Source organism: Budorcas taxicolor, chromosome 14 (assembly GCF_023091745.1).
Source record: "Budorcas taxicolor isolate Tak-1 chromosome 14, Takin1.1, whole genome shotgun sequence".
Lineage (NCBI taxonomy): Eukaryota > Metazoa > Chordata > Mammalia > Artiodactyla > Bovidae > Budorcas > Budorcas taxicolor.
The window spans coordinates 88,816,270-88,828,291 of NC_068923.1; the positions used below are offsets into that span (position 1 = coordinate 88,816,270).

The 12,022-nt window shown below is 41.0% G+C and overlaps 1 protein-coding gene across 1 annotated transcript in view; it reads right to left on the reverse strand.

Annotated features, from left to right (window-relative positions):
* CNBD1 (cyclic nucleotide binding domain containing 1) overlaps positions 1–12,022 on the reverse strand; it is a 490,840-nt gene that overhangs the window by 453,523 nt on the left and 25,295 nt on the right. The gene's annotated exons all lie outside the window — the stretch shown is intronic.

Here is a 12,022-nt window from a genome sequence, read left to right on the forward strand (position 1 = left end):
TGCCCTGGCCGCCAACTCCCCTGGTGCTGCCAGAACCCCTGTGACCCAAGCAGCTGCACCACCTCCACACCTGGCCCTCACTGGTGCAGACCCAAGTCCTCCAGGACAGCCGCAGGAGCAAACCCCGGTAGATGACCCACATGAAGAAATAAAAGGCGGAAAAAAAACCATAGTTGAAACCCAGGGGTAGTATAGGTAAGGAAGAAGACCCAAAACCTCCCCACCAGCTGTACAAGCTGCAGATTAAATCCACATGATCAACTAGGCAGACTCTGTCTATGGAATATATAAAAGGAAATTGAGAGCCCCCACAGAAGAAAACGCACTAGTTCTGAGAGCGGTGGACATTAGAGGCAAGAACACACGGGAGCAGAACCAGATTAGAACCTGGGCTGCCCCCACAGCAGGTCCAGAGACCAGCACAGTGTTGGAGGCCATCCTAGGCAGGTGAGGTGGACTGTGACTCCCAGCGAGAGAAAGAGCTGACAGCAGTGACTCCAGAAAAACATTGATTATTCTTCTGTTTTGACTTGTTCTGTAGTTTCTTTTGGATTTTTTTTCTTTTTTCCCCCCTCTGTCATAGTTGTTGATTTTACTGGCACTATGAAATCTAATCAAGCTTCTGAGTTTTTTTTAACCACATCTTTTATTGTTGTTATAAACCTCGGCCTCTACATTGGGCTTTAGAAGTCCTGTAGAATTTTTTTTTCCCTTTTTTTAATTTTAATTTTTAAACCTATTATTTCTACATTTATTCCTTTGTTTGCTTTTCCAACTGTTCTTTTTTCCCTTGCAGTTAATCTTTATATAAATTTTGTTTATCTACCTCTATTTAACTTTGCCTATCTATTCTTTCTTTCCTTTCCTCTCAAAATATTGGTTAGTTTTGTTTTCATTGGTTTATTTCACAGTTGGCACCGTGGTTTAGTTTTGTTTTCCAGTTTGTGCTTTAGGGAATTTTGTTCTTAACTGGTAAACATAATTTTTAGTATCCTTTGTTTGCCAGGTCAATCTAATGTACTTCGTTTTTGTTGGACTGTTTTGATTTTGCTTATGGGTGTATATGTATATGTGTATATTCCATTATTTTAATTATTATTTGCCTGATTTTGTAACTGCCGTTGGTCTGGGGTTCATCTTTGGTTTCTCATTTTGGGGTATTTGTTTTAATCTCACTTAATGCCATAACAGACCACTTGTGGAATCTTTGTTCCTGACCAGAGATCAAGCCCAGAGCCCCTGGATTGGGGGCACTGATTCCAAGACCCTAGACGACCAGAGAACTAACCCTAGGGGGTATCAAACAGTGAGAACTCACACAAGCAAAACCACTTGAACACAAGACCCAGCATCACCCAACCACCAATAGCACCCTGTGCAGGACACCTCATCCAAACAACAAACAAAACAGAAATACAAACCCAATCATCAGCAGACAGGATTACCCTCACTCAGCCTTGTGAGAGAAACATAGACTAGTAAGTGGTGAAGGACCACTTCACCTGTGGTCCACACATTGTTCAATCTGATGTCTTGAATTAGTTTTGGGTCAAGTGGGTTTGAGTGAGGCTGTGTGTGTGGCTTTTAAGAGTGGTTTTACTATTCTCTATTTTACTATCAGAACCCCTGCTGGCTCAGATGGTTAAGCATCTGCCTACAATGAGGGAGACCTGGGTTCGATCCCTGGGTTGGGAAGATCCCCTGGAGAAGGAAATGGCACCCCACTCCAGTACTCTTGCCTGGAAAATCCTACAGACGGAGGAGCCTGGTACTGCAGTCCATGGGGTCGCAGAGAGTCGGACACGACTGAGCGACTTCACTTCACTTACTATTCCCTGTTGATCCTCAAGACCAGATGTTTGGGGGGACTTGTCTCTTCTGTGCAGAATCTAAGGGTGAGGGATGTGACTTTTGATTGGCAAAGTTGTATCTTTGTTTCTTCTACCCATCTTGATATCTTCCTCTTTGTTGTGGAGAATTTGTTCGTCCAGTTTTCAAATCCCTTTCATAGGGAATCAGCTACATGTATAGTTGCACTTATAAAGATGCATGCTCTGGTTCTGACATGTCAAATTATTTGCAACACTATGGATGTAGTCCACCAGGAGTCCACCAGGCTCCTCTGTCCATGGGATCAAGAATGCTGAAGCAGGTTGCCATTTCCTCCTCCAGGGGAATCTTCTTAACTCAGGAATCGAACCCATGTCTCCTGCACTGGCAGGTGGACTCTACCACTGTGCCATATATAAAGGACATGTGTGTATATATATATATAACTATATAGAGAACTCATACAACTCAATAACAACAAAAACAATCTGATTTAAGAATGAGCTGAGGATCTGAACAGGCATTTTTCCAAAGAGAAATACAGATTTCCATCAACAGACTAAAATATCTTTAACACCACTAATTATCAGGGAAATGCAAATCAAAACCTCAAGGAGATATCAGATCACACATGTTCAGTTCAATTCAGTTCAGTTGCTCAGTTGTGTCCAACTCATTGTGACCCCATAGACTGCAGCACACCAGGCCTCCCTGTCTATCACAAACTCCTGGAGTCTACCCAAACCCATGTCCATTGTGTCAGTGATGCCATCCAACCATCTCACACTCTGTCATCCCCTTCTCCTCCCACCTTCAATCTTCCCAGCACCAGGGTCTTTTCAAATGAGTCAGCTCTTTGCATCAGGTGGCCAAAGTACTGGAGTTGCAGCTTCAGCATCAGTCCTTCCAGTGAAAATTCAGGACTAATTTCCTTTAGGATGGACTTATTGAATCTCCTTGCAGTCCAAGGGACTCTCAAGAGTCTTCTTCAACACCACAGTTCAAAAGAATCAATTCTTCAGCACTCAGCTTTCTTTATAGTCCAACTCTCACAACCATACATGACCACTGGAAAAGCCATAACTTTTACTAGACAGACCTTGTTGGCAAAGTAATGTCTCTGCTTTTTAATATGCTGTCTAGGTTGGGTATAGCTTTTCTTCCAAGGAGCAAGCATCTTTTAATTTCATGTAGTCACCATCTGCAGTGATTTCAGATTCCCCGTCCCCCCAAAAATAAAGTCTGTCACTGTTTCCATTGTTTCCCATCTATTTGCCATAAGGTGATGGGACCAGATGCCATGATCTTAGTTTTCTGAATGTTGAGCTTTAAGCCAACATTTTCGCTCTCCTCTTTTACCTGCATCAAGAGGCTCCTTAGTTTTTCATCGCTTTCTGATGTAAGAAAAGGCAAGTCAGGTGGTCTGGTATTCCCATCTCTTTCAGAATTTTCCACAGTTTATTGTGATCCACACACTCATAGGCTTTGCAGTCAATAAAGTGAAGTAGATGTTTTTCTGGAACTCTCTCACCTTTTTTGATGATCCAACGGATGTTGGCCATTTGATCTCTGGTTCCTCTGCCTTTTCTAATTCCAGTTTAAACACCTGGAAGTTCACAGTTCACATACTGTTGAAGCCTGGCTTGGAGAATTTTGAGCATTACTTTTCTAGCATGTGAGATGAGTGCAATTGTGTGGTAGTTTGAACATTCTTTGGCATTGCCTTTCTTTGGGATTGGAATGAAAACTGACCTTTTCCAGTCCTGTGGCCACTGCTGAGTATTCCAAATTTGCTGGCATATTGAGTGCAGCACTTTCACAGCATCACCTTTCAGGATTGGAAATAGTTCAACTGGAATTCCATCACCTCCACTAGCTTTGTTTGTAGTGATGCTTCCTAACACCCACTTGACTTTATATTCCAGGATGTCTGTCTCTAGGTGAATGATCACACCATCGTGTTTATCTATGTCATGAAGATCTTTTTTGTACAGTTCTTCTGGTATTCTTACCGCCTCTTCTTAATATCTTCTGCTTCTGTTAGGACCCTACCATTTCCGTCTTTTATCGAGCCCATCTTTGCATGGAATGTTCCCTTGGTATCTCTAATTTTCTTGAGGAGATTCTAGTCTTTCCCATTCCATTGTTTCCCTCTATTTTTCTCACTGATCACTGAGGAAGGCTTTCTTATCTCTCCTTGCAATTTTTGGAATTCTGCATTGAAATGGGTATATCTTTCCTTTCCTCCTTTGCTTTTCATTTCTCTTCTTTTCACAGGTATTTGTAAGGCCTCCTCAGCCAGCCATTTTTCTTTTTTTGCATTTCGTTTTCTTTGCAATGGTCTTGCTCCCTGTCTCCTGTACAATGTCACGAACCTCCATCCATAGCTCATCAGGCACTCTGTCTATCAGATCTAGCCCCTTCAATCTATTTCCCTTATAAATCTATACTGGCAGTTACCCTAATCTAATAAATATAGGCTTCAAGGAGCTGTCTCTATTATAATAGAGAAAAAGATAATTAAACAATGCATAATTAATTAAACAATTAATTATTAACAATTAAACAATGAATTAAACAAATGCATAATAAATTATCAGGAGTGCTCTGATAGAAAGTATTACAGAGTCAAGTGGAAATGGAGAAGAATACTCTTTTGGAGAAGATTTTAGGTTGGCTATGAAGATTAGTTCACCTATTTATTGGAAGTTGGGGATGAATGGGAAGATGGTAATTCAGACTGAGACATCAATATGAGTAAAAAGTACAAGACCCTCAACAATATTGTGCAGGTGTAGTGAAGAAGCCACCAGTCATGTCATCACTGGGAGGAAAGGAAGAGTCACTGGGAGACAAAACTAGAGATGTCGAAAGCATCCCATTATAAAAGCTCTCATTAGTAATGTGATTACAATTTATTTATCAAATGCAGAGGAGATATGAGTCTATGATATAACAGTTTCTGGCTTGGACAGCTGTGTAGATAATTTTATCATTCACTAAGATAAAAGTGTGGATAAAAATATAGCTTCAGCTTTATACAGTAATATGGCTAAAATTTTTTCTGTCAGATCAAATTTATGTCATTCCTTTTGCAAATGAGAACGCTGAACCCTGAGAATGTAACTGATATTACAAATACCTCCATCACACTTAGTGGCAGAACAAGAGCTAGAAGGCAATCATTCAGACTCCCAGGTTACAGCTTTTCTGAAACAAATGTGTAGGAAAATTAAAAACAATGACATTTGATGGGAGACAATCTGGACTTTGACGGATAAATAAAATTAAAGTTGGTATGGCGTGCGTGTGTGTTTTAGTCACTAAGTCGTGTCCGACTGTTGTGACACCGTGGACCGTGGCCCACCAGGCTCCTCTGTCCATGGGATTCTCCAGGCAAGAATACTGAAGTGGGTTGCCTTTTCCTTCTCCAGGGGGTCTTCCCGACCCAGGAATCAAACCCAGGTCTCCTGCATTGCAGGTAGATTCTTTAGGGGAGATTAATAAGAGTATCAAGGGAAAGGAGTTCATAAAAAGGTTTGGGACTTTAGGGGATACTCACTCAGGAGTAATCAACAGGTAGTAAGAAGAATATATTGATTTATTCAGATTATAGAAAACCAATCATGCCAGATAAAGGAGATTATTCAACAAATATTTAAAGTGTACCAATAATATGTCAGATACTATTCTAATCACTGAGAATACATCAGAAATAAAATGAATTTTTTCCTTATGAAGTTTTCAATGTAGAGAGAGGAAACAAAAATAACTGTATAACTATATGCCAGATATGCTATTAAGAAATGAAAGGAACACTCAGAGGATAATATGTGCTAAGAGTATCTATTTCATATAGGCTGGTCACAGAAAGCCTGATGTAACCAAGTGCAAGCTTGGTCTGCTCACTGCACAACAGGCCAATAATCAAGAGACTAGGTGCTGCGACAAGGAAGAGCAACTTTATTCAGAAAGTCAGGCATCCAAGAAGATCGCTAACTAGAGTCCTAGAGTACCACTTTATTGGGGTCTGAATGCTAGTTTATTTTATAGAATAGCAAGGGGAATGACGTGAGGAAATAAAGTAAAAAGGCCATAAGTCTGGCAAAATATATTCTGGTTTAGCCAGCCTCAGGGAGTGGATGTGTTAATTCTCCTGAAGCCATTCACAGGGGCAAGGTGACTCCCTGTGAGCTGAACAAAGGCACTTTTATTTCACATTCAGGTAGACAGGCAGGGTTCCCCAAGGCAGACCATTGTGTATGCTTACAGCTATAGACAGAGTCCTTTTAGTGATTATATTAATGAAAGAAATGGAAAGCAGAGGTTAAAGAAACCAATCCAGCATGGAGTCAGATTTTGTCCTTCCCTGTTACACTGAGGGGAGTGAGGGATAAAGCAGAGTAAACATCTGAAGAAAGAGCATCCCAGATACAAAGCATGACGCAGAGGCCCTGGGGCAGGAGCGTACATGATGCGGCAGGAATGGCTCACGGAGGTAACTGTGGCTAGAGCGAGAGAAACAGAAGGGCCTTGTCCAGAAGAAGCGGTTAGAGACGCAGTGGGATGAGATCATGTAGGACCCTGCAGGCCACCGTGAACATCCTAGCTTCTACCTTGAGTGACATGGAAGGCATTAGAATATTTTGAGCAAACAATGTTCTGATGTACATTTTAACAATATTACCCTGGCTACTGTGCCAACTTACAGACTGTAAATGGGCAAGGGGTGGAGTAAGAAAACCAATCAATAGGCTATTGCAGTAATCCAGGCAAGAGCATTGGTGCTCTGGACCAAGATGGTTTTAGTAGAAGTGGTGAGAAATGGCTCTGTTCTGGATATATGTATATTGTTTCATTGCTCCGTCATGTCCAACTTTTGTGACTCCATGCACTATAGCCTGCCAGACTCCTCTGTCCATGAGATTTCTCAGGCAAGATTGAACTAGCGTCTCCATGTCTTCTGCAATGCAGGATACGCAGGAGATGAGGTTTGATCCCTGGGTTGGGAAGATCCCCTGGAGGAGGGCATGGCAACCTACTTGGGTATTCTTGCCTGGAAAATCCCATGGACAGAGGAACCTTGGGGTCTATAGTCCATGGGGTCGCAGATTCAGCCACAACTGGAGCTACTGAGCACATGTGCATGCTGCATGTGTGTGTGTGTGTGTGTGTGTGTGATTCTCAGTGAGAAGGACAGAGAAGAACTCACATGCACTTAAACAGTAGACAGGAGCAGCTTTAACAGCAGGAATTGAGCCCATGGTTGAGGTATATGGTAAAGGGTAAGGAGTAGCAGCCTCCCTTTTTCCTCTTCACACCCTGGGCCACAGGAAGGACTGGGAGGAAAGACAGCTATCCAAAGACAGTGAATACACATATGTACATATGTGTGTGTGTGTGTATTGGGTTGGCAAAAATATTCCTTTGATATTTAAGTAAAACATACATTTCTCATTTTCACCAAGAACTTTATTTAATCCTGTGATCAGTGTTTTATTCCAATACCATCTGCTATTTTCCAAGAAACTTCATGATTCCATCTTCCCCAAACTTTTTACCTCTTTGAACAAAGAACGGTTGCAGGTGCTTTTTACAGTCTTCCAGGAAATTGATATTTTTTCCATTATGGGAATGTTGTAAAGACCAAAACGAATGGAATACAAAGTTGAAATGTCTAATGAATACAGGCAATGAATCAGAACTTCCCAACCAAACTGTAACAGTTTTTGCCTGGTCATTAAAGAAACATGCAGTCTTATGTTCTCCTGATGGAAGATTGTGCATTTTCTGTTAACTAATTCTGGATGATTTTCATCAGATGCAGCTTTCAGTTGGTCTAATTGGGAGCAGTACTTATGGTAATTAAACTTTCGGTTTTCCAGAAGGAGCTCATAAATAGAGGACTCCTTTCCAGTCCGACCATATACGCATCACCTGCTTTGGATGCAGACCAGACTTTGGTGTAGTTGGTGGTGGTTCATTTCACTTACCCCATGATCTCTTCCATTCAACGTTATTGTCTATTATCCACTTTTCATTGCCTACCACAATCTGTCTTTAAAACAGAACATTTTTGCTACGTTTAAGTAAGGAATCTCATGTGGAAATATGGCCAAGGTTTTTTCGTTTAACTTATGTGGAATTCAAACATCAAAGCGATTAACATAACCAAGCTGGTGCAGACTTCCAATGCTTGATTCTCAATTAATGTCTTGATTTGATCTCTATCAACTTCAACTTGTCTACTCAATCATGGATCATCGTCCATCGAGAAATCTTCAATGTGAAACTTTGCAAACCACTTTTGACACATTTGATCAGTCACAACAGAGTCTATATACACTGTACAAATTTTTGTGTGTGTGTTTCAGTTGTGTTTTTACTTTTCTTGAAATAATAAAGCATAATATGCTGAAAATATTACATTTTTTCTTCCACCTTCAATATTAAAATGGCTACACAAAAATTATTTTGGCCACCTGATGTGAACAGTTGACTCACTGGAAAAGACCCTGATGCTGGGAGGGAGTGGGGACAGGAGGAGAAGGGAATGACAGAGGATGAGATGGCTGAATGGCATCACCAACTTGATGGACATGAGTTTGGGTAAACTCCAGGAGTTGGTAATGGACAGGGAGGCCTGGTGTGCTGAGATTCATAGGACTGCAAAGAGTCAGACAAGACAGAGACTAAACTGAACTGAACTGAACACAAAAATTCACCAATTTGGATGTTTCTTTTTTAAATGCACACTAATAGGACTAACACCAAAAAAAAATGTCCTTTTCATTATAGGGGACTGGAATGCAAAAGTAGGAAGTCAAGAAACACCTGGAGTACTAGGCAAATTTGGCCTTGGAGTATGTAATAAAGCAGGGTAAAGGCTAATAGAGTTTTGCCAAGAGAACGCACTAGTCATAGCAAACACCCTCTTCCAACAACACAAGAGAAGACTCTTCATATGGACATCACCAGATGGTCAACACTGAAATCAGATTGATTATATTCTTTTCAGCCAAAGATGGACAAGCTCTATACAGTCAGCAAGACCAGGAGCTGACTGTGGCTCAGATCATGAAGTCTTTATTGCGAAATTCAGACTTAAATTGAAGAAAGAAGTGAAAACCACTAGACCATTCAGGTAAGACCTAAATCAAATCCCTTATGATTATACAGTGGAAGTGAGAAACAGATTTAAGGGACTAGATCTGATAGAGTGCTGAGGAACTATGGAATGAGGTTTGTGACATTGTACAAGAGACAAGGATCAAAACCATCCCCATGGAAAAGAAGTGCAAAAGAGCAAAATGGCTGTCTGAGGAGGCCTTACAAATAGCTGTGAAAAGAAAAGACATGAAAAGCAAAGGAGAAAAGAAAAGATATAAGCATTTGAATGCAGAGTTCCAAAGAATAGCAAGGAGAAATAAGAAAGCCTTCCTCAGCGATCAATGCAGAGAAATAGAAGAAAACAACAGGATGGGAAAGACTAGAGATCTCTTCAAGAAAATTAGAGATACCAAGGGAACATTTCATGCAAAGATGGGTTCGATAAAGGACAGAAATGGCAGGGACCTAACAGAAGAAGAAGATATTAAGAAGAGGTGGCAAGAATACACAGAAAAACTGTACAAAAAAGATTTTCATGACCCAGATAATCACGATGGTGTGATCATTCACCTAGAGCCAGACTTCCTGGAATGTGAAGTGAAATGGCCTTAGAAAGTATCACTACAAACAAAGCTAGTGGAGGTGTTAGAATCCCAGTTGAGCTATTTCAAATCCTGAAAGATGATGCTGTGGAAGTGCTGCACTCAATATGCCAGCAAATTTTGAAAACTCAACAGTGCCCGCAGGACTGGAAAAAGTCAGTTTTCATTCCAATCCTGAAGAAAGGCAATGCCAAAGAATGCTCAAACTAATGCACAATTGCACTCATCTCACACGCTAGTAAAGTAATGCTCGAAATTCTCCAAGCCAAGTTTCAGCAATACGTGAACCATGAACTTCCTGATGTTCAAGCTGGTTTTAGAAAAGGCAGAGGAACCAGAGATCAAATTGCCAACATCTGCTGGATCATGGAAAAAGCAAGAGAGTTCCAGAAAAAAACACCTATTTCTGCTTGATTGACTATGCCAAAGCCTTTGACTGTGAGGATCATAATAAACTGTGGAAAATTCTGAAAGAGATGGGAATGCCAGATCACCTGACCTGCCTCTTGAGAAACCTATGTGCGGGTCAGGAAGCAACAGTTAGAACTGGACGTGGAACAACAGACTGGTTCCAAATAGGAAAAGGAGTACGTCAAGGCTGTATATTGTCACCCTGCTTATTTAACTTATATGCAGAGTACATCTTGAGAAACGCTGGGCTGGAGGAAGCACAAGCTGGAATCAAGACTGCTGTGAGAAATATAAATAACCTCAGATATGCTGATGATACCACTCTTATGGCAGAAAGTGAAGAGGAACTAAAAAGCCTATTGTTGAAAGTGAAAGACGAGAGTGAAAAAGTTGGCTTAAAGCTCAACATTCAGAAAACTAATATCATGGCATCTGGTGCCATCACTTCATGGAAAATAGATGGGGAAACAGTGGAAACAGTGGCCGACTTTATTTTGGGGGGGCTCTAAAGTCACTGCAGATGGTGATTGCAGCCATGAAATTAAAAGACGCTTACTCCTTGTAAGGAAAGTTATGGCCAACCTAAATGACATATTGAAAAGCAGAGACATTACTTTGCCAACAAAGATCCATCTAATGAAGGCTATGGTTTTTCCAGTAGTCATGTATGGATGTGAGATTTGGACTGTGAAGAAGGCTGAGTGCCGAAGAATTGTTGCTTTTGAACTGTGGTGTTGGAGAAGACTCTTGAGATTCCTTTGGACTGCAGGGAGATCCAACCAGTCCATTCTAAAGGAGATCAGCCCTGGGTGTTCTTTGGAAGGAATGATGCTAAAGCAGCCACCTCATGCGAAGAGTTGACTCATTGGAAAAGACTCTGTTGCTGGGAGGGATTGGGGGCAGGAGGAGAAGGGGACGACAGAGGATGAGATGGCTGGATGGCATCACCGACTCAATGGACATGAGTGTGAGTGAACTCTGGGAGTTGATGATGCACAGGGAGGCCTGGCGTGCTGAGATTCATGGGGTCACAAAGAGTCGGCCACAACTGAGCAACGGAACTGAACTGAACTGAACATGACAGCTGTCACGTTACAGTCTCACAAAATTATTTCAAAGGAAGTAAAAAAGAACAAGCAGTACTAGAGTCATCTGACAGAAAAAACAAATCTACCCTTTGGCCAACCTAAGATATATATGCACATGTATGGTATAACATTACATATATGGTATAATATCAAACAAAGAGCTGAGCTTCCCTAGTGGCTCAGTGGTAAAGAATTTGCCTGCCAATGCAGGAGAGAAAAGTTTGAACCCTGATCCAGGAGGATCCCACATGCTGCAGAGCAGCTAAGCCATGCACCACAACTTTTGAGCTTGTGTTCTGAAGCCTGGGAGTCACAGCTACTGAATGAAGCCCATGCAACCTGGAGTGCATGTCTGAAGCAAGAGAAGCCACCGCAATGAGAAGCCTCTATACCCTTCCACTGCAACCAGAAAACAGTAGACTCCAAAAACTATGATCTTTCATAGTTTACGTGTAAAAAAATATTTAATCCTTGGGGTCAGTTAATTCTCAGCCTTTCTGTTTATATTACAGGGAAAAAGTATATTTCATTGGTCATTTTAAACATATAATACATATGAAATAAATATGAAAGAGCAAGTTTTCCTTAAATCTCTCTGAAAGACTTAAGTAATTTCTATGTATGCATTTTGGATAAATCGCCTTAAGAAGTCTCATGAGGGAAAAGAAACCTGAATGCCAAGTCTTCATTAATTTGTTGTAGTTTATTTTCTCATTTTAAATACCCATTTCCATATCTAATTTTGTGAAGGTGACTGCAGCCATGAAATTAAAAGACGCTTGATCCTTGGAAGGAAAGCTATGACAAACCTAGACAGTGTATTAAGAAGCAGACATCATGTTGCTGACAAAGGTCTGTACAGTCAAAGCTATGATTTTCCCAGTAGTCACAAGCAGATGTGAGAGTTAAGCCGTAAAGAAAGCTGAACACCAAAGAATTGATGCTTTCAAACTGTGGTGTTGGAGAAGACCCTTGAGAGTC